Source organism: Vombatus ursinus, unplaced genomic scaffold (genome assembly GCF_900497805.2).
Source record: "Vombatus ursinus unplaced genomic scaffold, bare-nosed wombat genome assembly UNPS02014942.1, whole genome shotgun sequence".
NCBI lineage: Eukaryota > Metazoa > Chordata > Mammalia > Diprotodontia > Vombatidae > Vombatus > Vombatus ursinus.
The window spans coordinates 15,167,387-15,190,991 of NW_020954720.1; the positions used below are offsets into that span (position 1 = coordinate 15,167,387).

The 23,605-nt window shown below is 34.0% G+C and overlaps 1 pseudogene; it reads right to left on the reverse strand.

The window, feature by feature from the left end:
• Window positions 1–14,215: 14,215 nt before the first annotated feature.
• On the reverse strand, window positions 14,216–14,756 carry LOC114029901 (annotated as a pseudogene).
• Window positions 14,757–23,605: the final 8,849 nt, after the last annotated feature.

The window sequence follows — 23,605 nt, forward strand, 5'->3', positions numbered from 1 at the left end:
AAAAAGCCAAACTCAAGAGTAGATTGAAAGATAGTGATAGTATTTGTTCACATCTATGTGAGAGCAATTTGACCATTATACTACAGTATAAATTCAATTGTAAATGATTTTGAAATCATCTTTTTGTTTTCATCTTTCTCTTCCTCCATTATCATGTAAAATAAAAGGTTTTCCTTTTAAAACCAATAATATTGAAGTTTATTAGAAATATAGCACATTCATGTTGTGTACCTGTAGAAAATGCATGAAACCTCTCACTTTTTTATGCAATCTTCTGCCATGTTTTAATATTATTATGAAGTAGTCCAGTCAAGAATGCCTAAATAAAATGTCAGCTTGAGCTAAGAGTACTTTGTGAGGGAGCAGTGTCTCCAGATGTTTCAAACAATGACTTTCTGTGCAATGAGTACATAACAAGGAACAGTGAGTAAATAAGAAGGAGGTGATTGAAACATTATAATAGACCAAAAATAAAAACATGATGACTTCTTCCAAACCAAAAAAAAAAAAAAAATCAACTTGCAAAGAGCTCTCAGCTGTTTAATGCTATTCAGAAGAATGTTTGAATTCTCCTTTAGATATGAATGTACTGGAATATTTGCTTAGGAACAGCCAGATTTCCTCTCAGTAGGCTCTGGACTTGATCCAAGGTACCTGGAAGCATCCACATTGAATACTATTGCATTAAAAAGAAAATTTTAAATTAATATTGACACTTTTTAACAAAGAGGTTCCTTATTAGTAAGTCATAGTGAAATCTGATTTGCTCCTACAGAGCTCTTCCTCTGGTATTCTGAGCAGCTGGTATAAAAACAAATCTGATTCACCCACTTAAAATATGATTCATAATTTGTAATTATTAAAACATAAATATTTACTAATCATAATAGATTATAAGTGAAATTAGTCAGATAATTAGCAACAAAATTGCTTGAATCAAAGTTATAGATTTTCCATGAGCCTCCTGAATAATCTCCTCACTAGATAAGTATTCTGGTAGAGAAGACCTTTTCAGAATAGGACCAGATTCAAGTCAAATAATTTCCCTTTCTTAGACACAGATCTCCCATTAAAGTTGAAAACACTTTACCTCATAGAAAATTCATTAGAGCTAGAAGGGACTTTAGAAGTCATCTAGTCTTGTTATTCATTTGTTTTCAATCTGACTCTTTGTGGTGCCATTTAGAGTTTTCCTGGCAAAGATACTGGTGTGGTTTGCCATTTGCTTCTCCAACTTCTTTTACAGATGAGGAAACTCAGGCAAAGAGGGCAAATGACTTCCCCAAGATCACACAGAGAGTGTCTGAGGTCAGATTTGAACACAGAAAGATGAGTCCTCCTGACTCTAGGCCTGGTACTATATACCCTGTGCCACCTAGTTGCCCAACCTCCTTAATTTAACAAATGAAAAAACTTGAGCTCAAAAAGGAAAATGACTTGGCCAAGGGCACACTGGTATTTAGTAATAAAGGAAGGTTTTGAACTAATTTTCTCTCACTGAAAGATAAGGCTTCTTTCTACCATGTCACACTGCACCCCACCCACCCACACATACAAAATTATACCAACAATGAGCCAGATTTATCTTCATATATTACTTTTTTCCCTTTACTTAAAAGGAGGCAGAGGGCAGGTAGATGTATGGCTAGATGAAGGGGTAAAGAAAATAAGGTAGAGAGATTTCCATATTGTTTTAAATGTGGAAATTTCTTTTCTGTGGATTTGGAGACAAATTAATTTCAAGCTAAACCTCACTATGAACTATTCAAACAGAATGTACTGGTCATCAAGTTGTACATGCAGTATGCTCCAAGATACTAAGAAGACATCTTAAAAACCTAGGAAAACTTACACGAACTGATGAAAAGTGAAGGGAGAAGAACCAAGAGAACATTGTACAAGTAACAGGAACATTGTATGATGAGCAACTATGAAGCACAGCTCTCCTCAGCAATACAATGATTTAAGAACATTCCAGAGGACTAATGATGGACAATGCTATCCACATCCAGAGAAAAAAATGGTGAGGTCTGAGTGCAGATTGAAGTATACTGTTTTCAATTCTTTTTTTTTGTTTGTTTTTATTATTTTCCTTTTTCTGTTTGTTCCTTCTCTCACAACATGATTAACATGGAAATGTGTTTTACATGATTACAAACATATATAACTTATATCAAATTGCTTACTGTCTTGAGAAGGGGGAAAAGGAGGAAGGGAGAAAATTTGGAACTCAAATTTTTTTTGTTATTTTCAAATGAATTGCTTATTGATTTAAAATTATTTTCTAATTAATTAATTACATAATTTAAATTAAAAAATTAAATAAAAATAAAAATAATTAAATTAAATTAAAGTAAAATAAAATTAATTAAATAATCTAATTAAAATTAATTTCTAATATTGATTTAAAATTATCTAGTTTAATTTCTAATATGGTAAATATTGATAGATATAATCCATATTAAAATACCTTAGGGTTTTTGGAGTAGTCAATTTTGGAGTAGTCAATAAAATTTTTTTATTAACTTATTTTGATTTATCAACAATCAGTTCCATAAGCTTTTGAGTTTTCAATTTTTCTCCCCGTCCCTCCCTACCTCCCTCCCCAAGACAGTGTGCAATCTGATATAGGCTATACATATACATTCCTATTAAACATTTTCACATTAGTGATATTGTAAGTAAGAATTAGAACAAATAGGAGGAACCACCAGAAAGAGGAAACAAAACACAACAGAAGAAACAAAATAGCAAATAGTATGCTTCGATCTGCATTCAAACTTCATAATTCTTTCTTTGGATGTGGATAGCATTTTCCATCATGAGGCCTTTGGAGATGCCTTAGATCCTCGCATTTCTGAGAAGGGCTAAGTCTATCAATATTAGTCATCGCACAACATGGAGGTTACTATGTAGGAACTCAAAATTAAAAAAAAATAATGTCAAGATTATCTTTACATGTAATTGAGAAAAAACCTATTTATTAAAAAAAAGAAAATTACAGCAATGTGAAATCAAAAGATGTCCATAATAATTAAAACAGAACGTATCTTAGAAGACCAAGACTTGTGCTAAATTACTACATGAAATTTACTAAAATCAGGGTCTAAACTTCTTTTCTGATCCTTTTAAAACTGGATTATTTATATCAAATTGAAGGAAGACTCAAAGACAGTTTGTTTGGGGGCTCAAACAAAGGATCTGTTTAAGTAACATCTTGCAGGATATTAAAATTTAGAGTTGAAAGAGACCTTAGGGGTCATTTTGATCAAACCCTACCTTGAACAGATGTAGAAAAATTTAGGCTCAAAGAAATACTTGCCAAGTTACACTGGTAATAATTGTTAAAGCTTTAATTCAAACCAAAATTCTCATAGAAATGGATCTCTGCAGGCTGCATATCGCCTTAGGAAACACCAAATTATCTTTGCATTGCCTTTTTATTTATTTTATTAAGCTTTTGTGAATTACATTTTAATCTGGTTCAGTGCAGGTGTCTTGTCGGCTTTGTGCTGGTTACTTAGGGATACAGTCATGAGTTTGATACCTCTAATTTAAACCAGGAATCTACAAAATACCGCTGCAGGGCCAAATTGCTGGAAGCCTGTTTTTGTAGGTCCATGAGAGAAAGAAAGAAAGAAAGAAAGAAAGAAAGAAAGAAAGAAAGAAAGAAAGAAAGGAAGAAAGAAAGAAAGAAAGAAAAAGAGAGAGAGAAAGAAAGAAAGAAAAAGAGAGAGAGAGAAGGAAAGAGAGAAAAAAGAGAGAGAGAAAAAGAAAGAGAAAGAAAGAAAGAAAGAAAGAAAGAAAGAAAGAAAGAAAGAAAGAAAGAAAGAAAGAAAGAAAGAAAGAAAGAAAGGAAAGAAGGAAGGAAGGGAAGGAAGGAGGGAGGGAGGGTGGAAGGAAGGAAAGAAGACAGAAAGAAAAAAAGAAAGAAAAAGAAATTACATTTTAAAATACAATACAACTTTATTTAAAAATGTAAAAAAAAATACATTTTGTTTCCCTCTGGGTACAAAAATAAGTAGCAAGTGGGATTTGACCTATGGGTCCTAGTTTGCCATAACCTAGTTTAGATTTAAGAAACTGATGGAGAAAATGTTAATAATGCCATTTAAACTTAAGTGCGTCATATACATGGTAGGGGGGGAGCAGGTTGTTAGACATTTACTAGCATTCCCCTGATTGAGCCCAAGAGAGGTTTTATTCATGACTAAGAGCTAACTAAATAATGGAAACAGGATTAGAAGAAGCTCTTTTAACTCCTAATTCAGCACTCTTTAGAATGAGGTTCGTTTCAGAAATTGTTGCTTAAACATCTCTTTGGCAAGGATATTGTCTCACATTAATATTCTTATTACTTTGTTAACTTACCTCAGAGGGCATGAGAATGTATTGGAGCTTAGTATACGTCTAAGTATTCTTATTGCACTTACTTAGAAGTCTAAGATTTTAGGACTGAAATGTATCTTAGGTAAACAATGTGTTATATGAAAGGAGTTTCTTGCACGTAATTAATTCAGGGGAAAGACCCTCTAGCTCCTTACAAAGATTCTCCTTCAATAGTTAAATTCCTTTAACCCAACAAAATCTTGTATTCAATAATTGACAGTATAATTTATTGTATACATCCACAGCTTTCTTTTTACAATTTTATGCTTGTTATATTTTGTTGTGAGGAAACAAAAGTATTTTAAAGTATTTCCCTTATCAATTGGTTCAATTTGACCTAGATATTCAAACTTGGAACTTTTGGTTTCCTTGGCATACAATAAAGATTTTATTCTCTAGTGTGTTGTGGGTCAAGTTTATGGTTGAACTGGGACAGCTTGACTTAAGACTCACACTTCTGTATCATCAGCTAGGCCTATTGTGAGCCTGGTGTAGTCTTGAGGCTATGTGAGTAATCTGTACACCTTGGTAGATGGATTTTGGATGCATCTCTAGGCACTTTTGGCAGAGTATATAAAGACAGATCTAAGAATCAGGCCCTCTTGAGAACTCAAGGACCTTCCTTGTGTGTTTCTTTTATCTCCACTTGGGTTGCTTTTATTGTTTTAGTGTGCCTGCTCCTTTCTGGGCTATTTTAACCTTGGGATTACTGAATATGTTTTTATTAAATAAATTACATATCTTAACCCTCGGGCTTTGAGTGGTCCATCTTACCAGAAGATAAACCGTGTATAGGACACAGTTCAAATTATGATTTGATATCATTGGAGAAAGATTCTACATGATGAATAATCTGTTAAATGTGACTTTCAGTGGAGCTATACAACTTGATATCATCCATGTATATAAAGTAATTAATAATATATTTTGGTATGACTCCCTATCTTACTTAGATTAAGTTTAATATAGAGTTAACAATGAGCTTAAGATAGGGTAGAACAATCATGGACTAAATCTGTATCCTTGGACATAGTTCATTTCCGCAATTTTTGATATTATTTTGTTAATGGAAAGTTTTAAACAGATAATTGTTTTCCATGTGGATGTTAACCGCATTAGTATTTTACTGAAGTTGGGTGTGCTTTATAAATTTGCAAAAGACAAATGAGCAATAACTTCAAGGCTTAAAAAAATTGGAAACAAAATATATTCAAGTCTCCTTGTGAAAGGTATAAGCCTCTGCATCCCAATTTTTCCAGATTTTCCATAAAGCTTTATATTTCACAACTGATAATGTAACTTTTTAAAAACAATTTTCATCTCAAGTTTGTTAATATTTGATATTACCAATATTTGATAAAATGTTTCTTTCGCTATTAAGAAACATTAAAGCAGGAAAACAACTGATTCTTTGAATCATATTGATTTGGTTGCTAAAATTAGTTTTATACTATCAAATACTTTAATTTTGTAAAGTAGTAGTATCAAACTCAAATGGAAAAGGGGAAACTACACACTATAGAAAATCATACATTAACTTCATGTATGTTTTATTTCTTTTAATTTGTTTGGTTAAATATTTTCCAATTATATTTTAATCTGTTTCAGTTCACACTTGGGAGTGTAGTGGGTCACATGTGCCCAGTGGACCATGTGTTTGACACCTTTATTTTTTTAATATTTTTTATTTTAGATTTGAATACTAAAACTTAAATACATAATAAAAAGAAAAATATTATAAGCAAATATTAAAGCTTAAATATATAAGAAAAGAAAAAAATGTTACGTGCACAACAGAACATGAGAGGATTCAAAATATCTAACAATAAATTTCTATTTCCAGAAAGCCTGTATATCAAATATTACACATTGTTTTGAAAGCTATCCATCTTTTCTTTGCTTCCTTGTAGATTTCCTTTTGTCATCTGCTGTACACTTTTTACTTTGTTCTTTTTTCCCTCTTCCCATTCTCCCCCCTCCCCCCAGGCTACAATTAATTATGACACCTTTAATTTTTAGAAGATTCAAAGAATCCATTTTAGTAACATCAGAATTTTGAGGATGAAGCTGCTGCTGAGAATATTCAACTGTTACTTAAAACAATATGACTTTTTTTAAAAAGTTCAATAATATGTTTTGTTATTACATTACAAATATTTCCAGACTGCCTTCTCTCTATGAGAGCTCTATTGACCCAGTGGATAGAGTGCTAGACCTGAGTTCAAATTTGGATTCAGAAACTTGCTGTGTGACAATGGACAAGTCACTTAATCTCTATTTGTCTCAGTTTCATTACAGGCAAAATGGGGATAATAATAGCACCTACCTTTCAGGGTTGTAGGAATCAAATGCGATAGTATTTCTAAAGCATTTATTGTACAGTGACTGGAACTTAGTAGGTGGATCCTAACTATTATTATTAAACAAACTAATAATGCAGTGGGATGTAGAGGGTGTTCAAGGAGGATTAGCACCTTTGGTATGAGGGATCACTGAGCCCTTTTCAGGGCTGCTTATCAACTTTTAGTGTCCAGCAGTCACCCAACTTTCACCTGTGGCTCCAAGAAGCTGTAGTATGAGCAGCGAACACACCCTGGTATAACTGTTTTGGCAGACAGGCTAAACCAGGCTGAGGGTAACCAACAGGCCTTAGACTTATTAGTGAATTAGGGGGATGTCTGCCTTAAACATGTGAAAATTTCCTTCAGTAGAATGGGTGGGTGAGAACAATTTATTCCGATGGCCTTCAAGGTAACTAAATCAGGCATTGTGGAGCACTTAGAGCTTGATCAGACATCGAAGACTCTAAGGTCATTCATTGTATTCCAGGCCATTGCCAGTGATGCTGATTTTTGCCTTGCCACGGGACTTCAGTGATTTCAGAAGAGAGTGAGGATAAGAACTTTGTGCAAGTCAGCCTCACTTAAATCCAACTCAGATGCAAGCCTCACTTAAATCCAACTTGGATGCAAGCCTCACTTAAATCCAACTCAGATGCAAGACTTTGAAGTCCTCTTCGAAGATGAAAGATGAACAACAACAATAATACATTGACCTTATGAAGTCATACAACATTCCACATCTGTAAAACCTATAATATCTTTATTTTTTAAAAATCTATTTTCTTACCCTGTACCCCCACACACACTATTGGAAAAAAAAGGAAATCAAAACAAAAAGTTTGTAAAAAATATTTATAGTTAGTAAAAACAACTTCCTTCATTTACTATATACAAAAAAATATTTCTCATTCTACATGCTAAATCTGTCACCTCTATGTCAGGTGGCTATAATGTTTCATCATTGTTTCTTTTGAATCATGTATGGTTATTTTATTGATCATAGTTTTTAAAGCTCTCAAAGTTGTTTTTCTTCATAATGTTATTGTACAAATTGTTTTCCTGTTTATGCCCTTTCATTCTTTATAAGGTGATAGAAAGTTTTCAGAATTTTTCATTGCTATAATATTGATGTTATTTTGTTCTGGTTTTGTAAATATTCATTTATTTCATATTTTAAGTTTACAGTTTTATTGGTTGGGCAAAATTATTTCTAATGTTATTTTCTCCTTACTGTGAATTCTTTTTCTTTTTACATATTGATAATTTTTTCATCCTCTTTTTAATCAAGTTAATTGTTTTATCTATTTTAATCTGTTTTTAAAGTGGCTGTTTTTATATAATGCTGTTCATCTCTTCTTGATTTTCAGGATTTCTATTTGAGTTTTTAATTTTTTTAAAATTCATTGGTTTTTGAGGTTTTTTTGCATTCCTATTCATTGATCTGTTCTTTTTTCTTATTTTTTAAATAAATAAAATAACTTAGAGATTATAAATTTTCCCTGATCCACTGCTTTGACTGTGTCCCCTAAATTCAGATATATTGTTTCATTGTTGTCATTATGTTTAATGAAAGTATCGAATGTTTCTATAATTTGTTGTTTGACACAACAGACCTTTTGGATTAAGCTATTAACTCTAGAGATTACTTTGGATTTTTTTTTCTCAGTAGCTCTTTAATAAAATTTTTATTGCAATGGTCAGGGAGGATGTGTTCTGCATTTTTAATGAGATTTATATATCCTAAGAAATGATCTTTTTTTTGTAAAAGGGCCGTTCACAGCTGAGAAATATATATATATATGTATACATTCATACTCTATTTTTATTTCTTTTTTTGTAGTTGGAAAAGGAAGAAATATTTTATTTTTTGCAAATAGTATTATATTTTTTGAATAACATGTAATAATAGTTTTCAACATTAATTTTTATAAGATTTTGAGTTCCAACTTTTTCTCCCTTCCTCCTTTCCCTCCCTAATCCCCAAGATGGCAAGCAATCTGATGTAGATTATACATGTACAATCATGGAAACATTTCCACATTAGTCATGTTATGAAAGAAGAAACAGAAAAAAAGGGAAAAGCCACAAAGAAGGTATATGCTTTGATCTTCATTCAGATTCATAGTTCTCTTTAGATGTGGATTGGATTTTCCATCACTAGTCCTTTGGAATTGTCTTGGATCATTGCATTTTTAAGGAGAGCTAAGTCAGTCATAGTTGATCATCACAAAGTATTACTGTTACTGTGTACAATGTTCTCCTGGTTCTGCTCACTTCATTCAGCATCAATTCAAGTATGTCTTTCCAGGTATTTTTTTTTCCAAAATCTACCTGTTCATCATTTCTTCTAGCACAATAGTATTCCATTATATTCATATACCTCAATGTGTTCAGCCATTCCCCAATTAATAAGCATTCCCTCAATTTCCAATTGTTTGTCACAAAAACAGCAAAAAAGAGCAACTATGAATAGATTTGTAAGTTTGGGTCCTTTTCCCATTTTTATGATCTCTTTGGGATACAGATCTAGTAGTGGTATTGCTGGTTCAAAGAGCATGCATAGTTTTATAGCCTTTTGGGCATAATTCCAAATTGCTCTCCAGAATGGTTGGATCAATTCACAACTCCACCAACAATGCATTAGCGTCCCAATTATCCATATTACCTTCAACATTCATCTTTTTCTTTTCCTGCCGTATTAACCAATCTGATAGGTGTGAGGTGGTACCTCAGAGATGTTTTAAATTGCATTTTTCTAATCACTAGTGATTTAGAGCTCATATGATTATAGGTAGATTTAATTTCTTCTTCTGAAAACTTCTTGTTCATACCTTTTGATCATTTTTCAATTGGGCAATGACTAGTATTCTTACAAATTTGACTTGGTTCTCTGTATATTTGAGAAATGAGTCTTTTATCAGAAATGTTAGCTGTAAAGATTGTTTCTCAACTTCCTGATTTCTTTCTAATCTTGGTTGCATTTGTTTTGTTTGTGCAAACCTTTTAAAATTTAATGTAATCAAAATTATCCATTTTGTATTTCACAATGTTCTCTGTCTTTTATTTGGTTATAAATTCTTCCCTTCTCCATAGATCTGAGGGGTAAACTATTCCTTGCTCCCATAATTTGCTTATGATAACATCCTTTATGTCTAAACCATGTACCCATTTTGACCTTAACTTGGCATAGAGTGTGAGATGTTGTCCTATACCTAGTTTCTGCTGTACTATGTATCTGTTTCTCTGGTAGATTTTGTCAAAAAGTGAGTTCTTATCCCAGGAGCTGGAGTCTTAGAGTTTATGAAATAGTAGATTGCTATAGTTTTTATTTTTTTTACTACAGTGTCTTGTGTACCTAATCTGTTCCACCAATCTACCACTCGATTTCTTAGCCAGCATCAAATATTTTGATGATTCCTGCTTTATAATATGCTTTTAGATCTGGCATGGCTAGGCCAACTTCCTTTGTGTTTTTTTTTTCATTCATTCCCTTGATATATTTGGCCTTTCATTCTTCCTGATGAATTTTGTTATTATTTTTTGTAATTCTATAAAATAATTTTTGGTAGTTTGATTGGTATGGCATTGAATAAGGAAATTAGTTAGGTAGAATTGTCATTTGTATTGTATTAGCTTGGCCTACTCACAAGCAATTGATATTTTTCTAGTTGTTTAGATCTGACTTTATTTGTATGAAAATTGTTTTGTGATTATTTTCCTGGGCTTGTCTTGTCAAGTAGACCCCTAAATATTTTATATTGCACACAGTTTTTATAAATGAAATTTTTTTATCACTTGCTGCTAGACTTTGTCAGTAGTATATTGAAATGCTGATGATTTCTGTGAATTTATAAATGGTTGTATAATATATAAATATCATTTGACTTTGCTAAATATTTAATAATTTCAAGAAGATTTTTAGATGATTCTCTATGTATACAATCATATTATCTGCAAAGAATGATAGTTTTGTCTTCTCATTGCCTATTTTAATTCTTTCAAATTCTTTTTCTTCTCTTATTGCTAAAGCTAACATTTCTAGTACAATATTAAATAATAGTGGTTACAAAGACATCCTTTTTTCACCTTTGATCTTGTTAAGAAGACTTCTGGCTTATCCCCATTTCAGATAATGCTTGCTGATTGTTTTAGGTAGTTGCTACTTATCACTTTAAAGAAAACTCCACTTATTTTTATGTTTTCTAGTATTTTTAATAGGAATGGGCACTGTATTTTTTCAAAATCTTTTTCTGCATCTATTGAGATAATCAGATGATTTCTGCTAGATTTGTTATTGATATGGTTAATTATGCTGATAGTTTTCCTAACATTGAAACAGCTCAGCATTCCTGGTATAAATCCCAGCTTGTCATCATGTATTAGTCTGGTGATAAATTTCTGTAATCTCTTTGCAAATATTTTTTTCATTTTTTGCATCAATATCAATTAGGGAAATAGGTCTATAATTTCCCCCCCTTTTGGCTCTTCCTCATTTAGCTATCAGCTCCATACTTGTGTCATGAAAGGGATTTGGTAGAACTCCTTCTTTGCCTATTTTTCCAAATAGTTTATATAATTTTGGAATTAATTGTTTTTAAATGTTTCGTAGAATTCACTTGTAAATCTATCAGGCCCTGGATATTTTTTCTTAGGGAGTTCTCTAATGGCTTGTTCAATTTCTTTTTCTCAAATGGAGTTAAGTATTTTATTTCCTCTTCCATTAATCTGGGCAATTTATATTTTTATAAATATTAATCCATTTCACTTAGAAATGGATTTGTCAGATTATTTTGCATACAGATAGGCAAAATAGCTACTACTTATTGCTTTAATTTTCTCTTCATTGGTGGTGAATTCACCCTCTTCGTTTTTTTATTCTGATAATTTGGTTTTCTTCTTTCTTTTTTTAATCAAATTAAACAAAGGTTTATCTATTTTATTGTTTTTTTTCTCATAAAACCAGCTCTTGGTTTTATTTATAAGTTCAGTAGTTTTCTTTCAATTTTTCAATCTCTCTTTTGAATTTCAGAATTTCTAATTTGGTGTTTAATTGGAGATTTTTCATTTGTTCTTTGTCTAGCTTTTTAAATTGCATATGCCCAATTCATTTATCCTTTTTTTTTCTATTTTATTCGTGTAAGCATTTAGAGACATAAAATTTTCCCTAAGTACTGCTTTTGTTGCATCCCATAAATTTTGTTATGTTGTCTCATTATTATAATTCTCTTTGATGAAATTATTGATTATTTCTGTGATTTGTTGTTTGACCCATTCTTTCTTCAGGGTTAGATTATTTGGTTTCCAATTAATTTTTAATCTATCTTTCCATGACCCTTTATTACACATATTTTTATTGCCCCATGATATAAAAGGATTGTCTTTCTGCATTCGATTGTGAGGTTTTTATGCCCTATTACATGGTCAATTTTTATGTAGGTGTCATGTGCTGTTGAGAAAAAGGTATATTCCTTTCTATCCCCATTCAGTTTTTCCTGAGGTCTATCATATGTAACTTTTCTAAAATTCTATTCACCTCCTTAAGTTCTTTCTTGTTTACTTTTTTTTTTAGATATCTAGTTATTACAGGAGGAGGCTGAGTCCCCTACTAGTATTGTTTTGCTATTTTTTCTTCCTGTAACTAACTTAACTTCTCTAAGAATCTGGTTGCTATATCACTTGGGGCATATTTGTTTAGTATTGATATTACTGTTGCGGTTTCATAAATCTTGTGGTGGCACTATCTCAAAGAATTCAGGCTCAGATCACTTCTAATTCAAATATAGCATTTATTGGGAATGATGCCTCCAACGGACTGAGTTTCAAGAGGAACCAGCAACTTAGTAAGACAACACAGGCAAATTTATAGTGTAGTGCTACTCATTACATAACAGAAATTATGAATATTAAAAAGTCAGGAGAGGTTTGTTAAGGGATTAAGCAATGGAGGATGGATCCCAGCCTCAGTGGAACTGCGTATGCAATTACCCACAATGCATACAGAAAAAAAAATTGGGGGGGTGTATGTATGATAATAATATTATGATAAGCCTCTCTACATCACCTAAAGGACAGCTTTTGCTATAACTGTGCAGGTGGCTACTTAGGGAAAGCTCTTTCTATTGTTTTGGGGTCTACATCTTGTTCAGGCATCCTGGTAGTGCTGCTTTCTGATTGGCTGACTATTGTGGTCCTATCTGAGGTTAGGTGGATATGGTTGTGGTTGAGTGCATGAAAACACCTGTTGTTTCTGTGGGAAATATGAGGAATGGGTCTGGGTGTAGTGGCTAGCTAGGGGCAGTGGGCTTGCTATTCAGTGGGGCCTGTGATTGAGTCTGGGGGCTTGTGGTTTGGTTAAAGTCAGATTGTGTGGTTAAATGTGAACATGCCTGTTATCTAGTGGGACCTATAAGGACATTAGAATATTGGGGCTGGGGGCAGCATTATTAGGATGCCATCATTACTTCATTGTCTATGGTACCTTTAGCAAGATGTAGTTTCTTTCCTTGTCTCTTTTAATTAGATCTATTCTTCCTTTTTCTTTGTCTGAGAACAGGATTACTACCCCCACTTTTTTTTTGCAACTTCAGCTGAATCATAATATTTTCTGCTCCAGCTTTTTACTTTTAATCTGTGTGGATCTCTCTAGTTCAAATGCATTTCTTATAAACAATATATTGTAGGATTCTGGTTTTTAATCCACTCTGCTATCCACAATCATTTTATGGGAGAGTTCATCCCATTCACATTCACAGTTATGATTACTAGCTGGGTATTTTACTCCATCCTATTTTACCTCTGTTAATACTTTTCTTTTTCTCCTGTCACCCTGCCCCTCCTCATCAATGTTTTGCCTTTGATCACTACCTCCCTCAATCTGCCCTCCCTTCTATCATTCTTCCACTCCTCCCCCCCTCCATTTCCTTCCTACTTCCCTTTAGGGAAAGATAGATTTCTTTACCAAACTGAGATTGTATGTTGTTCCTTCTTTGAGCCAAATCCAATGACAGTAAAGTTCAAATAATGCTCACCTCCTCCCTTCTTTCCCTCTTCTGTAATAGGTCTTTCATGTCTTTTTATTTGATACAATTCACTCCATTCCTCACCCCTTCTCCTCTTCTCACAATACAATCCTTTTCCCCCCTTAATTAATGTTTTTATCATGACGTCAAAGTCAACTTATACACACACCCTCTAAATATACTCCTTCTAGCTGCCCTAATAGAGATATAGTTCTTAAGAGTTACAAGTATCATCTTCCCATGTAGGTATGCAAAAATTTTAACTTTTTGGAATGCCATGTTTTTTTTTAATTTCCTGTTTACCTTTTTATGTTTCTTTTTTTCTTCAAAACCACTAAAATTTTATATATAACCTTTGGACTAGATATGACTTGAGCAAACATTTCAATTTTCTCAAAATACTTAAGTTTTTCATCTGAATCTGGAATTATAGCTCTTCTTTTGGCTACCAGGCTTTCATAGCTTTTAAGGTTTGATAGTTTCACTACCAGGTTTCCAACCAGCAGGACAGACTTCTCCATGTTTGTCAGTATACTGGAATGTTTCAAATAAATGTAGTGTTTCATCAACTAATCTACCAACAGGAAGGTCATTCATTGTAATCTATAATAGGATTCCTTTATCATCAATAATGAAAAGACCTCTAAGAGTGTGAGCTGAGTTCTCCAAATAAAGTCCATAATCCTTTGAAATTTGGTGTGTCAAACCTTAAAGAGGTGGAATTCTCATTGGCCCAAGGCCTCACTGTTTTGGAGTGGTATTAATCCATGCTAAATGGGTAAACTGTGAACCAACAGAGTGCAACCACTTCAGTATTTATAGCTTTAAATTCTTTAATTCTGTCACTAAAAGTGATAATTTCAATAGAACACATAAAATGAAGTCAAGTGGATAAAAAAAACAAATATTTTCCTCAATAATCAGTTAATTTGAGCTTTTTAATTTCACCATTTATCACAGCTGTTCCTTCCCAATAAGGTGCTGACTGTACCTTACAGGAAAGCATGTGGACTACCTCCCCCAGGTACACTTAACCTCTAGCATAAAAGCGGCTCTTGCTGTTTGGGGCATGGGCTACTGCTGCTTGGCAGATTCCTTGGCCACCTTTTCCCCAAAGGTACATCCTGCAGCAGCAGTACCAGTAGCAGCATGACCATTCCTGAGGCTTCCCCCTACCCAAGGCAGTGCAGTCCATGGTGCCAGCCACTTATGCTTCTCTTTAGTCTTGTATTTGAAGATTGAATTTTCTGCTCAGCTCTGTTTTTTTTTATTAGGAAAGCCTGAAAGCTCTCTATTTCATTGAATGTCCATCTTTTTGCCCCAAGACTCAATTTTGCTCGATAGTTGATGCTTAGTTGCAATCTATGCTTCTTTGCCTTCATATTCCAAGCCCTATGACCCTATAATGTAGAAGCAACTAAGTCTTGTGAGATTCTGAGTGTGGTTCTACAATATTTGAATTGTTTCTTTCTGGCTGCATGCAGTATTTTTTCCTTGATTTTATAGTTCTGGAATTTGACTATGATATTCCTTAGCCAAAAACTCCTTGGAGTTTTCATTTTGGGATCTCTTTCAGGAGGTGATTGTTGGATTCTTTCAATTACTATTTTACTCTCTGGTTCTAGGATATCAAGACAGTTTTCCTTAATAATTTCTTAAAAGATGCTATTCAGGATCTTTTTTTGATCATAGCTTTCATGTTCTCTAATAATTCTTAAATTATCTCTCAGATCTATTTTCCAGGTCAGTTGTTTTTCCAATGAACTATTTTACATTTTCTTCTATTTTTCACTATGTTTATTTTGTTTGACTAATGCTTGATGTCACATAGAGTCATTAACTTTCACTTGCTGAATTCTAATTTTAAGGAATTATTTTCTTCTTTTGTACCTTCTTTTCCATTTGGCCAATTCTACTTTTTTTTTCTTTTTCTTTTTTCCAATTCCACTTTTAAAGGAACTGTTTTCTTTGGTGGAATTTTTTTTTCCATTTGGCCAACTGTATTTTTTGAGTTTTCTTCAGTTAATTTTTGTCCTTCCTTTTCCAAGCTGTTGACTCTTTTTTTCATAATTCTCTTGTGTAACTCTCATTTCTTTTTGAAATTTTTCTTCTAACTCTCTCACTTAATATTTAAAATTCTTTTACAGCTCTTCCAAGAAGACTTTTTGGGTTTGAGACCAATTTATATTCTTTTTTGAGGCTTTGCCTGTAGGCATTTTGACATTGTTGCCCTCTTCTGAGTTTGCATTTTGATCTTCCCTATCACCATAGTAACTTTCTATGGTTAGGGCTCTTTTTTTTAAAATTTATTTTTTAACATTGAGCTCTGCTCCTGGGGTACAGGGGGAATTTTCCAAAACTTCTTACACTGGAGTCTAGAGATCTGGTCACTGGCTTTCTATACCAGGGCCTCTGTGGCTGGCAGCTTGCACTCTGCTTATGGTGGCCTGGCCTAGGCTTGCCTGTTGTGCCATGACTTCTGGGGTTGTCAGTTTGCCTGTTGAGCTGGGACTGGAGGCCTCACAGCTGGCCTGCTGAGCCCAGGCCATGGGGCCTTGGTTGCTGATCTGTGCTGTGACTAAGAGCCTCCTGGTGGCTTACCTGGACACTGCATACACTAGGTCACACTTCCCTTTTACCCAGGTGAGACAGACCTTTCCTAAATTTCTTCTAAGTCATCTTGGGCTGGAAATTTTTTTTATTCCATCTTTTGGTGGATTCTGTTACTCCAAAATTATTTTAGAGGTTTGATCTAATGTTGTTTCCTAGGGAAACAGGGGAGAGCTCAGGAAGCTTCTTGGTTTCTCTCAGCCATCTTCCTTCTTTTTTATTTCTATTCAATAATCATAAGAGATTTATCATATTTAATTTTTCTAAAAGTCTATTAAGTTCCTTAACATTCTTCTTGATTATTTTTGGTTAGATGTATCTTGTATTGAAAAGGATGAATTTTGGTCACTTAATATAATAGTTTTACTCTCTATTTCTCCTTTAAGTATTTAGAAATCATACCATTCATTATATATATATATATACATATATATATACATATATATGTTAATCATTGAAATGAATGGATTATCTCTTACTTTTCAGCAGATGTAGTTTTCCTCTATCTCTTTTAATTAAGTTTATTTTTGCTGTTTATTTGGCTGAAAATATAATTGCTGACCCTGAATTTTTTTTTAATTTATTTGAGGCATAATCATTTTTGCTTCAACCTCTTTAACTCTGTGACAGTCATTATTTTTTCAAGTATGTAGTATGTTTCTTATAAACAACATTGTTGGATTTTGCTTTCTAATATAGTCTGCTGACTTCTTTCTTTTTATGGGCCAATTATTTTCATTCACATTCACAGCTATTTTACACACACACACACAAACACACATACATACATATGCATATATATACATATATATATATTCCTTCTATCATACCTTCTTATACTTTTCTCCCACCTCTATACTCCTCAATTCTCTTTTATTTCAAGTTGTTACCCTACCTTTTCTTTTCAATCTTCTCTCCACAGTCCTTCCTCTAAGTGTAGGGTTTGTTTTGTTTGTGACTCTGCATTCTTTTTATAACTTTCTTTTCTCAATTTCATGTACTTAAACACATAAACATATATGTGACTACATATATACATATGTGTGTATAGTTGTCACATGTATTTTTTCCCAAGATTTTTTGTATGTTGGTATCTCTGTGTCTGTTCTTCCCTCTTTTGATCAGTTTAAATAAAAGTAAAGTTCAGTGAGACCTTTTTTCTTTATATATAGTTTTACTTGAACATCCTGATTATTAACAAGACCTCCAATCTCTTCTCTCATTTTTTAAATTTTATTAAATTTATTTATATTTAGTTTTCAACATTTACTTCCACAAGATTTTGAGCTCCAAATTTTCACTCCATCTTGCCCCTCCCCCCACCCCAAGATGGCCTGCATTCTGAATATCCCTTCCCCTAGTCTGCCCTCCCTTCTGTCTCTTCCCCCCTTCTCTTATCCCCTTCCCCTTCTACTTTCCTATAAGGCAGGATAGATATCTGTACCCCATTTCCTGTATTTCTTATTTCCTAGTTGCATGTGAAAACATTTTTTTTAAAACATGTGTTTTTAAAACTTTGGGTTCCAAATTTTCTCCCTTCTTCCCTCCCCACCCACCCTGACTGAAAAGGCAAGCAACTTAATATGGGTTATACATGTACAGTGATGAAAATCACTTCCATAGAAGTCATGTTGTGAAAAACTAACTTTATTTCCCTTAATCCTGTTCTGCCCCCTTCCCATTTATTCTATTCTTTCTTTTGACCCTGTCCCTCCTCAGAAGTGTTTGCTTCTGATAACCCCCTTTCCCAATCTGCCCTCCTCTCTATCTTTCCCCTGCTCTCTTGTCCCCCTTCTGCCCCTATTTTCCTATAGGGTAAGACAGATTTCCATACCCAATTGAGTGTGTATGTTATTTCCTCCTAAAACTAAATTCTGTGAGAATAAGATTCACTCATTCCCTTTCACCTTCCCCCGTTTTCCATCCACTGTAAGAGTCTTTTCTTTTCTGTTTTTTTTTTGGTAGGATAATTTACCTCATTGTACCTCTCCCTTTCTCCTTCTCCCAGTATAATCCTCTCTCACCCCTTAATTTTATTCTCCAGATATGACCCCTTTATCTTCAACTCACCCTGTGCCCTCTATCTGTCTATCTATCTATATCTATATCTATATCTATATCTATATCTATATCTATATCTATATCTATATATACATGCATATAATGTTTTCCCTCCAACTACCCTGATACTGACAAAGGTCTCATGAGTTATAAAAATCATCTTTCCATACAGGAATGTAAACCGTTCAACATTAATAAGTCTCTTATGATTTCTCTTTCCTCTTTACCTCTTCATGTTTCATTTGAGTCTTATATTTGGAAGTGAAATTTTCTATTCAGTTCTAATATTTTCATCAAGAATGCTTGAAAGACCTCTATTTCACTGAATGGCCATTTTTTCCCCTGAAGGATTATACTCAGTTTTGCTGGGTAGGTGATTCTTGGTTGTAATTCTATCTCCTTTACCCTCCTAAATATTATATTCCATGCCCTCCTGTCCCTTAATGTAGAAGCTGCTAAATCTTGTGTTATCCTGATTGTGTTTCCACAGTATTTGAATTGTTTCTTTCTGGCTGGTTTTAATATTTTCTTCTTGACCTGGAAACTCTGGAATTTGGCTACAATATTCCTAGGAGTTTTCCTTTGAGGTTCTCTTTCAGGAGGAGATCGGTGGATTCTTTCAATTTCTATTTTGCCCTCTGGCTCTAAAATATCTGGGCAGTTTTCCTTGATTATTTCTTGAAAGATGATGTCTAGGTTTTTTTTTTTTTAATCATAGCTTTCAGATAGTCCAATAATTTTTAAATTCTCTCTCCTGGATCTATTTTCCAGGTCAGTTGTTTTTCTAATGAGATATTTCACATTGTTTTCTAATTTTTCATTCTTTTGTATTTGTTTTATAGTGTCTTGATTTCTCATAAAGTCACTAGCTTCCAATTGCTCTATTCCAATTTTTAAGGAAGTATTTTCTTCAGTAATCTTTTGGACTTCCTTTTCTATTTGGCCAATTTTGCTTTTCAGGGCATTCTTCTCCTCATTGGCTTTTTGCAGCTCTTTTGCTTTTAAGGTGTTATTTTCTTCAGTATTTTTTTAGATCTCCTTTAGCAAGCTGTTGACTTGTTTTTCATGATTTTCTTGCATCACTCTCAGTTCTCTTCCCAGTTTTTCCTCTACTTCTCTTATTTGCTTCTCAAAATCCTTTTTGAGCTCTTCTAAGGCATGAGGCTGATTCATATTTTTCTTTGAGGCTTTGGATGTAGGACCTTTGACTTTGTTGTCTTCTTTTTTGATCTTTGCTACCAAAAAAAAAGATTCTGTAGTCTGACTCTTCTTGTGAGGTTTGCTCATGATCCCAGCCAATTGCTTGAGTTATAAACTCTTTATTAATGTAGAAGTCTGCTTCCAACATGGAGAATGTACTGTCCCAAGCTTCAGAGTTTTGTACACCTGTTTTCAGCGATACTTCTAGGGACCTGTAAAGTTTTCAGTTCTTCCAAGGTGGTATGATAATGGATGAGGTGTTTACCCCTTTCCTGGCCTGTGCTCTGGTCTATGAGTGACCACAAACACTCTTTTCTGTCTTGGAGCTGTGAGGAGGATTTCTTATCTACCACCACTACAAGCTCCACCATGCCAAAACTCCTCCTTGCCCCAAGACCACCCCTCAGAATTGTGACCCAGGTCCAAGCACAGGCAAAGCAAGAAATTCCTGCCTCAACACTAGCAAAGAGAGCCCTGCAATCCTCCTCTGATCAGCCCATGATTCCCCCTTAGTCTGTGGGCTGGAAGCTCAGGAGGCAGCCACCACCCCAGGACCACACTCGGGAACTGGGGCTGAGACTTAACTTCTCTCCCACTACAGAAACAGACATTTCCTACTGACCTTCTAAGTTGTCTTTGGTGTTAGTGGGTTGAAAGCTCTGGAAACCACCACAGCTGCCCTCAGTTCAGTTCTCTGAATCCTGCTCCAGGTTTGCTGTGGCTTGCACACCCACTCTGAACTTTGCTCCTCTCCCAGTCCAGCGCGATATACCTTTCTGATCAACCATCCAGGTTGTCTTGGGCTGGAAATTTGTTTCACTCTGCCTTTTTGTGGGTTCTGCTGCTTTAGAATTTGTTTAGAGCCCTTTTTTATAGGTATTTGGGGGTGTTTGGGGGAGACGTCAAGCAAGTCACTGCTTTCATTCTGCCATCTTGATTCTGCCTCCCCTCTTCTCTCATTTTCTGCTAATATATCATACCCTTTCTCCCTTTTCTTTCTCCTTACCGCACCTTCAAAATATAAATTAATTTGTCTTGTTTCATGTGACTACCTCAGTAACATGAGGATTTTGAAAGGAAACATAACATTCCCCCTTCATTCTTCTAAATTCATTCTTATATAATTTCTTTTGGTTGTTTACTTGGTTTTTAACTTTTTTATTTTTCTCTTAACTCTACTATTTGTAAATCAAAACTCCTTTTCACCTCTTCTTTCTTCCTTTTTTTTCTAGAAATATTTCTAAAGTCTTCTATTTCACTGTAGGTCTTCCCACAGGATTATATTAATTTTTGGTAGGTAAGTTATTCTTCATTGTATATCTTTGTCTTTCACATTTTTAAATATCTCCTTTCATACTCACTGATCCTGGATTGTGATAGCTGCTAAATCATTTATAATCGTTGATATTCATCTTCTTTCTGGTTGCTTTAATTTTTTTTCTTTGACCTGGAAGCTGTAGATTTTGGCAATGATATTCTTGAGAGTTTTCATTTTGGTGTTTCTTTTGGAAGATTATCAGTGTATTTTTTTTCCCTATCTTCACATTGCTCTTTTGTACTAATATGTCTGACAAGTTAGTTTTAGTTTTAGTTTTAAATATTTCTTGAAATATAACCGAGTTATTTTGTCCAAGTTCTTTTTTTTTTTGGTAGTGGATTTTAGGCAATCCTTTGATTGAGTTATCTCTTTTTTGTTTTCTATGTAGATTGCTTTTTATTTGGTGTATCTTGTACTTTCCTCTACTTTCTCAATCTTTTGACTTTCTTTTAATAATCTTCTCTTCTCCTTTGTTTAAATAATTCTTATAATCTCCTTGAGTTACTAATTTCTATTTGGTATATTCTCATATTTAGGGATTTTCCTGGTAGCATTTTTTTGTGTCTTCTGTTAAGCTGTTGATCCATTTCCCAAGTCTCTCCTCCAGAGCTCTCATTTTTTTTCATAATATCCTTTTCAAACTCTTCCAACAAACTTTGGTGAATTCTAATTTTTCTTGGATTCATGCTTCTTCCTCTTTCTAAACTTTTAATTGTAATTGCTTTTGAAGTTCTTCAATTAACAAATACAAGAGCAAGGATAAATGCAGTAGGCAAGGACAATAACTGAACAGAATAACGACAGAGACATCAACTAGTAAGAGAGTTTTTTCCCCCTAAATATATGCAAGGAAACAGGGATGAAGATGGAAATCTGGTAGATGTAACAGTGAAGTGTCGTGGACAAGGGGATTGTGGACAAATCAAGTAACACCCTGCCTACAGAAAAATCAATTTTTTTGTTTTTATTTTTGTTTTGGTAGGACTACATTACAACATGTCAGGGTTCATAAAGATGAGGAAGGGAACAGGGGAATAGAGAGGAATGAATGAAATGCCAGGGTCAAGTCAAGGATTAGCAATGAGGGGAAGGTGACCTCTGTGACCTCCAAAAAAGAAGAACCTACAGGGCAGTGTTTGAGGAGGAGGAGGAAAGATTTAAAAGGGGGAGGAGGAGAATGGAGATCTAAATTTGGAGGAAGGAGTGAGTTCCCCTGATAAATTCTCTAATGAGTGAAGGGAGATGAAGATCTTACACTGAAAAGGGACCAAAGGATTTGGTATTTGAAAAGTCTACTTGTGCTGAAAGGAGGTGAGGCATTGGAACCCCTGGAGGAGTGAAAGAACATGGATACAAAGAGATTTCCAGTTAAATATAGGGGGGTAGAAAGGTCAACAAGATAGAGTATAGATGAGTGGTGGGCAGCATAATTAGGGAATTGGTGGTGGAGAGACCCTATCATTGGGCAGAGTCCTCTCTGTTACCTGCATTAAGTGCCTTTGTTCTGGAAATGAGGCACAATGGAAAAGGGGAATCCATGGGATAAGTCCTACTAGGTGATGGCAGAAAGCCATTAGACAGGAGTCTAGAATGAATACCTTGGAAGCTTTGTTTGAATGAAAAATACAGAGAAAAGAGAAATACTAGATTATTATAATGTTCATGAATCAAAAAATACAGATCTAAAGTTAATTGAAAAGATAATGAAATTGAATAATGAATAGAGCAAAGGGAATTATTTTTGGAAAGGGGTTTAAAATAATGAAATTAAAAAAACTACAGAATAAAACTAGCTGAAGAAGATGAGAAGAAGGGGGATCTTATTTGATTAGCTGTGAAGAAAAAAGGGGGGGGTAGAATTATATAACCAGATAACAGCAGGAAAGAATAAGGAACTAATAAACAAAACCCTATAGGAAAACTGTGTTAATGGGAAGAATAGAGCAGGGATGAGGGGAGGAGAGACAGTGGAAGTAGGACCATTTTTACAATAAGAGTAAAGTAGCTTAAGGAACATAATACTGTGTTTACAGCAAAAGAAGGAATTTGAAGCTGAAAAGGGTCTATACAGATAACATTAATAAACACGTAAGAAGAGAAGAGGTAGGATAGGGTAAAAAGCTGATGAGGGTTTAGTGCTCAAGATAGGCATACTGATAATATTGTTTTTATTATTATTATTATTATTTTGGTGGAGCTGTGAAGTGGTACAATCATTTTGGAAAGCAATTTGAAATTTTGCAAATAAAATAAATGTCCATACATTTTTCTTTTTTCTCAGCAAGGCCATCAAGGTTAAGTGACTTCCCCAGGATGACAAAGCTAGTAAGTGTCAAGTGTCAGAGACCAGATTTGTACTCTGGTCCTCCTGACTCCAGGGCCAGTTCTCTGTCCATTGCACCACCTTCTGTCACTACGTCCACAACTTTTGACCCTGAGATAATATTGCTGAGCTTATTTCCTAAGGAAGCAATTTGACAAAAAAAAAAAGTTTCTATATACTCCAAAATATTTATAGCAACACATTTTGTGATAACTAAGCAAAGGAAACAAAGAAGATCCTCTGATGTGTGTGATAAATACAGAGAAACATGGAAAGACCTATATGAACTGATACAGAATGAAAAAAGCAGGGTCAAGAAGACAATATCCACAGTAACTACAAC